Source organism: Scyliorhinus canicula, chromosome 1, assembly GCF_902713615.1.
Source record: "Scyliorhinus canicula chromosome 1, sScyCan1.1, whole genome shotgun sequence".
NCBI classification, from domain to species: domain Eukaryota; kingdom Metazoa; phylum Chordata; class Chondrichthyes; order Carcharhiniformes; family Scyliorhinidae; genus Scyliorhinus; species Scyliorhinus canicula.
In genome coordinates, this window is record NC_052146.1 from 216,742,741 (window position 1) to 216,749,410 (window position 6,670).

Consider the following 6,670-nt stretch of genomic DNA (forward strand, 5'->3'; position numbering starts at 1 on the left):
CAGTAACCCCACCCAACACTAAGGGCAAGTTTGGACACTAAGGGCAATTTATCATGGCCAATGCACCTAACCTGCACATCTTTGGACTGTGGGAGGAAACCGGAGCACCCGGAGGAAACCCACGCACACACGGGGAGGATGTGCAGACTCCGCACAGACAGTGACCCAAGCCGGAATCGATTCAGGAATAATCTAATTGTGATATTTATGATGGTTAAGTGATTTGATAGGAGTGATGAAAAGAAAAACAATTTCTTGTGCTGTGGGGTTGGGATGGAGACCTGAGCAAGTTGAGCTTAACATTAAGATTCAATTTGGATTGTTGAGGGTTGTGAGGTTCAGGAAGAGCTCCCTCACACAAAGGGCAGTGGGAATCTGGAACACTCGCATCCAGCTGCTGGAGGTCAATTGGGAATTTAAAAACAAGGATTGTTTGATTTCTGTTGAGTAAGGTTAATTGAGGATTACGGGCCCAAACGTAGGAAGACGGAGTTGGTACACCGATCATCCATGAACTAATTGAATCGTGAATTTTCTGACTTGAGGGGCTGAATGGCCTCCTCCTATTACTGTGTCCACTCAGTGCTCTGCAGTGGAGTTGGCTATATTCCACATGTTGGTTCATCCCACCCATGTGGGTTGTTTATTGTAAGTTGCTTCAAACGGTGTCTCCCCCTTCGGTTAAAATGCCCCACATTCTCTCTGCCAAATACGCAACTCATGACTATGTTAGATGTCAGTGACATTCCCATTAGCATCTACCATGTAGTTATTGTGACCCAAGAATCTTAGTGGGGCAGTAATATCAGGTGAAGGAGGGAGAGGGGCGGAGAGGGAGGGTGTATGGTAGAAAGGTGTATGCATGTCTCTCTCACTACTGACTATCATCTCTTCAAATTTGGGTAATGTTTCCTACTTAAAGCCAGCTAATTGGATTTAAAATGGTTGTGAAAGCCCTTTTGTTTTTGTAGTTTGGATTTTTTGTGAGATTCTGTTTGTACTCTCTGTTCTGACACTTAAGTACATCTTCACCAAGGATTTATTTTTATACTGATGCCTGCCCAATACCAAAGTCTTGCCTAAATCAATTGCTGAATGACTCACAGATTCAGAAAATGTTTTCAGTATGGGGCCAGGCCATTCAGCCCTTCCGTTCACAACACTTCCAAGTTTTCTGTTTCCCATAACCCAAGGATTAAGATCTGATTCTGGAGTAAGGGGTTCATTTTAACCTTTCTCCCTACCCATTGTTAATGCATCTATCATTCGAATCATAGAATCCCTACAGTGCAGAAGGAGGCCATTCGGACTATCGAGTCTGCGCCAACCCTCTGAAAGAGCATCCTATCTAGGCTCACTCCCTGTTCTATCCTCACATCCCTATAACCCCACCTCACCTGCACAGCTTTGTGACACTAAGGAGCAATTTAGCATGGCCAATCCACTTAACCTGCATGTCTTTGGACTGTGGGAGGAAATTGGAGCACCCGGAGGAAATCCACACAGACACGGAGAACATACAAACTCCAAAGTCTGGGTCCCTGGCACTGTGATGCAGCAGTGCCAATCACGTTGTGATATCTGCCATTGGTTTTTTTAGCAACTCCTTAAAAGCAAATGAAATACATTTGCTGCTTCCTAGATTATGGATTCATTGCTGCAGCTGAGTGGGTTTGAATGTACTGATTACGTAAACTCTTCAAGATTCACATTATATGAGAATGTATTTTAAACTCTAACTCTCAGTCACTTGATGGGTCTCACAAGTGACCACAATTATAGTTTACCAAATAGTTTGCCTCCTATGTCAATGGCAGTTTGCTTTTTATGTCTGGAGAGTATAAAACACTGTTAATGTATACATTCGTTAATTTGCCTGAAGAGATGTCAGTTTCTTTCATTTTAACTTAAACTTTTGAGTACAGTGTTGTGCTCTTTGTTGAGAAGCATCTAGTGACTCCATATTGTTCGAATTGTTAATTTTGATCGTTAATTGGTCAGCTCTGGCTCTGTAGGTAGCAATCTCATTCTGAGTAAATTGGTCCAGTCCTATTTTGGAGACTGGAGCCCATTATCCAGGCTGGCACTCCATTGCAGTTCGGAGGGGGTACTGCATTGTCTTTAAATGAGATATTAATCCAAGGCCCCGTAACAGCCTCCCCGGACAGGCGCCGGAATGTGGCGACTAGGGGCTTTTCACAGTAACTTCATTGAAGTCTACTCGTGACAATAAGCGATTTTCATTTCATTTCATTTCTCTTGGGTGGGTGTAAAAACTCCCAGGGCAATATTTCAATGAAGATTTGGGGATTTTTCCCTGCTGTCCTCTGACCAACATCTGCCCCTCGGCCAACCTCACTAAAAACTGATCAGCTGGTCATTATCATGCTGCTGTGTGTGGGATCTTGCTGTGTGCAAATTGACTGCTACATTTCCTACATTATAACAGTGACTACACGTCAGAGAAACAGAAAATTCACAGCACTGAAGGCAGTCATTCAGCCCATTGTGTCTGTCCCTGAAAAGTACTTCAATGAATTTAAAACGCTTTGGAACATCCTGAGGTTGTGGAAGGTGCTATTTAAACGCAGGTCTGTCTTTCTTTACTCGTGTCATGTGCAGGTTGAACACGAGATGTACTTATCTGAATTTACTAAAAGTGATGATAAAACCGTCCAAAGTTGGAGCATCATTGTGGGTGGCTCTCGGTCATGTGTTGTATTTTTGTTCTTGGTTTTTGGCGTAAAACCGAGATTTGTCATAGTTTTATAGCACTAAAAGAGGCTCTTCGACCCATTGTGTCTGCGTTGAACTCGAAACTAAAAATGGGAAAGATGTAAAAGGAGGGCTGCTGACTCACTGTCTACCCCATGGTTTACACACTGTACGAACTTAAGATCTACTCCATTGAGAGCCAAACTTTCTCACTTGCGTGCAAACTGAAATTGTTACTTGTGCAGTAATCTCCTTACTTAAGCTTTCGTTGCTTGGTTATTTAGAAAGCATTGTTTTTGATCTGAGCTGAAATGCACAAAATTGGTTTGTTTCGAGCTGAAAGTGATCTTCTCTGTAGCTTTGTAAATAAGTTAATTCAGTTTAAAAACTAGGGGTGAATTTCAGCTGCAGATGAATACGGGTTTTTTGTTAGTTTATTGGTTTGGAAGTTACACTTCGTCTAAGTAGCTTTAAATATTATTTTAAAAAGAGGAACCGATGGGACAGGCAACTAACCGGATGATGTGCCTGAGATGTGTTTGAAACAAGACTTGTCAGTATTTTCAGAGACTGTCAGATTTGCTTGCTGCTTTTTTTGGTGTGGGAGTTATTTCCTGTTGTTGACTCGAGTCTTTATTTAGAGCTACCTAGCAATTGGGGTCTGTATGTTTCAGTTCTTTTTCGGGAACTTTCTTCTTCCTCTCTCTTTCTCTCTCTCTTTCTCTCTCTCTCTCTCTCTCCTCTCTCTCCTTCTCTTCCCAAAGGAAAGTTCGGGAGAGTGGCATTAGAATACCCCCTCCCCACCCAACCCTAACTAGCATGACTGTTTGTTAAAACTTGTATTAACAACATTTCCCAGTCAATAACAATGACAATTTGCATTTATATAACACCTTTAACCCCTTAAAACATCCCAAGGTGCTTCACTGGAGTGGTTATAAAACAGAATTTGACTCCGAGCCGCAGAAGGAGATATTAGGGGCAGGTGACCAAAGGTTCAGTCAAGGAGCTTGGTTTTAAGCAGCATTTTAAAGAGAGAGGAGTAGAGGTTTAGGGAGGAAATTCCAGAGGTTGGGGGCCCCAGGCAGCTCACAGCACGGCCGGCAATGGTGGAGCAATTACAATTGGGGGTTGCTCAAAAGGCTGGAACTGAAGAGATCGCCTCGGAATGTTGTTGGTCTGGAGGAGGTTACACAGATGGGAAGGGTTGTCGATCTGGGGGGAAGTTACACAGATGGGGAGTATTTGTAGGGCTAGGGGAGGTTATAGAGGGAGGAGGGTTGCAGGAGCTGGAGGAAGTTACTAAGATAGGAAGGGTTGTAGGTCTCGAGGAGGCTATAGAGATGGGGAGCATTGTAGGGCTGGAGGAAGGTACAGAGATGGGGAGGGGTGAGGCTATGGAAGGATTTGAAAACCAGGACGAGGATCATAAGTGGTAGCTCACTGGGCTAAATCGCTGGCTTTTAAAGCAGGCCAAGCAGGCCAGCAGCACGGTTCGATTCCCGTACCAGCCTCCCCGGACAGGCGCCGGAATGTGGCGACTAGGGGCTTTTCACAGTAACTTAATTGAAGCCTACTCGTGACAATAAGCGATTTTCATTTCATTTCATTTCACTGTTGCTTCACAGCGCCAGGGACCTGACTTGAGTTACTGTCTGTGCGGAGTCTGCATGTTCTTTCCGTGTCTGGGTGGGTTTCCTCCGGGTGCTCCAGTTTCCTCCCACAAGTCCCGAAAGACGTGCTTGTTAGGTGAATTGGATATTCTGAATTCTCCCTCGGTGTACCCGAACAGGTGCCGGAATGTGGCGACTAGAGGATTTTCACAGTGGCTTCATTGCAGTGTTAATGTAAGCCTACTTGGACTAATAAGATTATTGATTAAAATTGGGATTTTGCTTAGCTGGGAACAGCATTTTAAAGAGGGGGCAGAGGTCACGAACACAGGGGCGATGGGTGAATGGGGCTCTGTCCTAACTCCAAGTTTTGCATGAGCTACAGTTTACAAAGGGATAGAATGTGGGAGGCTGGCTGGCAGTGTATTGCAATAGTTGAATCTGAAGGAAACAAAGGCAGGAATTAGGAACCAAATACCTCAATGGTGTAAGAAATTGATGCCTAATAACCAGATAAAATCTTCAGAAATGTATATAATTTTAGAAGTCTTATGAAGTTCGCTGGCTGAAAAACACATGACAGGCCTGATATCTGTGCTGAGGACAGACATTCCTTAGAAGGTTGGATCTCCTGATCCACACATCAATAAACTTTCTGAAAAAAGGTTTAAAAACAGGCACTCATGAGAGGAAAACAATTGCTTCAAACAGGAAAATGATTCATACTGGACAGCCTTCATTGGACAGATGAAGACCAAAGAGCTTCCTAACACTTGGGTAAGAATCAGCAGAGATGGCTGCCACCAGTCATCAGCTATAGAGACCCGCGTCCACTCTGCATTATCCGTTTATTCGTCTGTCCTCCTGGATCAGTAAACTGTCCTCACTTGTCACAGATTACATGTGATTTTTTTGTCTATTTGGTTTACACATGGGGAGGGGAATACCCCCTGCAGAATGTTTTGCAGGAGGCCGTTGGCTGGCAACAGAAACCTCTGGTGCCACTGCTGTTCACAGGTTTTCTTACTGTTCGAACCCTCCGCTGCCAGGGAATCCATGGTACGGGGGTCGCTGCTAGCGAGAATGATCAGAAAATCTGGCCATTATTTAAACTGTTACTACTTAATAAGCTACAAGAGCTCAAACACACTTTGTGATTAATCTGTGACTCCCAAATGCGATCCATAACAATGTTTACAGCTAATGACATTAAAAACTAGACGGATGGAAATTGGGGGATTGATCTCCATTTGTGTTTGCATCCCCCCTCCCCTGTGATGGATGATTTCAGGTCCTCATTGACACATTTTTGCTTCAGAAAGAAAGGAGCATTGTAGAGCTGGAGGAAGGTACAGAGATGGAGAGGGGTGAGGCTATGGAAGGATCTAGTACACATTAGAAGAGCTGAAGATGGAGCTGGCAACATGGAACATCCCCCAACTTCAGGCATACTCTAGTGAAACACATTGGCCAGGGGACAGACAGTAAAATGGAAGTCGGGTCTCCCAGTTTGTACCCACTATCAAAACGTTAGTGTCGGGGGCAGCAGGGTGGCGCAGTGGTTACCACCGTTGCCTCATGCCGCCAAAGTCCCAGGTTCGATCCCGGCTCTGGGTCACTGTCCGTGTGGAGTTTGCACATTTTCCCAGTGTTTGCATGGGTTTCGCCTCCACGATCCAAAAGATGTTTAGGGTAGATGGTTTGGCCACACTAAATTGCCCCTTAATTGGAAAAATGAATTTAGTCATCTAATAAACTTTGTTTTCAAGTGCAAATGGTGGTAAAATTGGGAGTGGTTCTGCTTGGGGAAGGAAACTGATCTCCAAAAGCGAAACTCTCTCACAGTTTTGAAATCCACAAAGGGCAGTGTTCACACACATAAATTATACTGCCCAGGGGAGGCCGTTTGGCCCAGCATAGCTATACTGGTTCTTCGATGGAGCTGTGAGTTCAGCCTGAGAAGGTTACTATTTCTGTTCCTCTATTGATCTGCTCTCCCCATGCTTTCAGCAGAGCAGCTGGAAGGCAGCACGGTAGCACAAGTGGATATCACTGTGGCTTCACAGCGCCAGGGTCCCAGGTTCGATTCGCAGCTGGGTCACTGTCTGTGTGGAGTTTGCACGTTCTCCCCATGTGTGCGTGGGTTTCCTCCGGGTGCTCCGGTTTCCTCCCACAGTCCAAAGACGTGCAGGTTAGGTGGATTGGCCATGATAAATTGCCCCTAGTGACCAAAGAAAAGGTTAGGATGGGGTTATTGGGTTACGGGGTTAGGATGGGGTTATTGGGTTACGGGGATAGGATGGAAGGGCTTAAGTGGGTCGGTGCAGACTCGATGGGCTGAA

General features: G+C 44.8%; 1 protein-coding gene across 1 annotated transcript in view; it reads left to right on the forward strand.

Annotated features, from left to right (window-relative positions):
- Positions 1-6,670, forward strand: part of sertad2b (SERTA domain containing 2b) — a 92,466-nt gene that overhangs the window by 37,547 nt on the left and 48,249 nt on the right. The gene's annotated exons all lie outside the window — the stretch shown is intronic.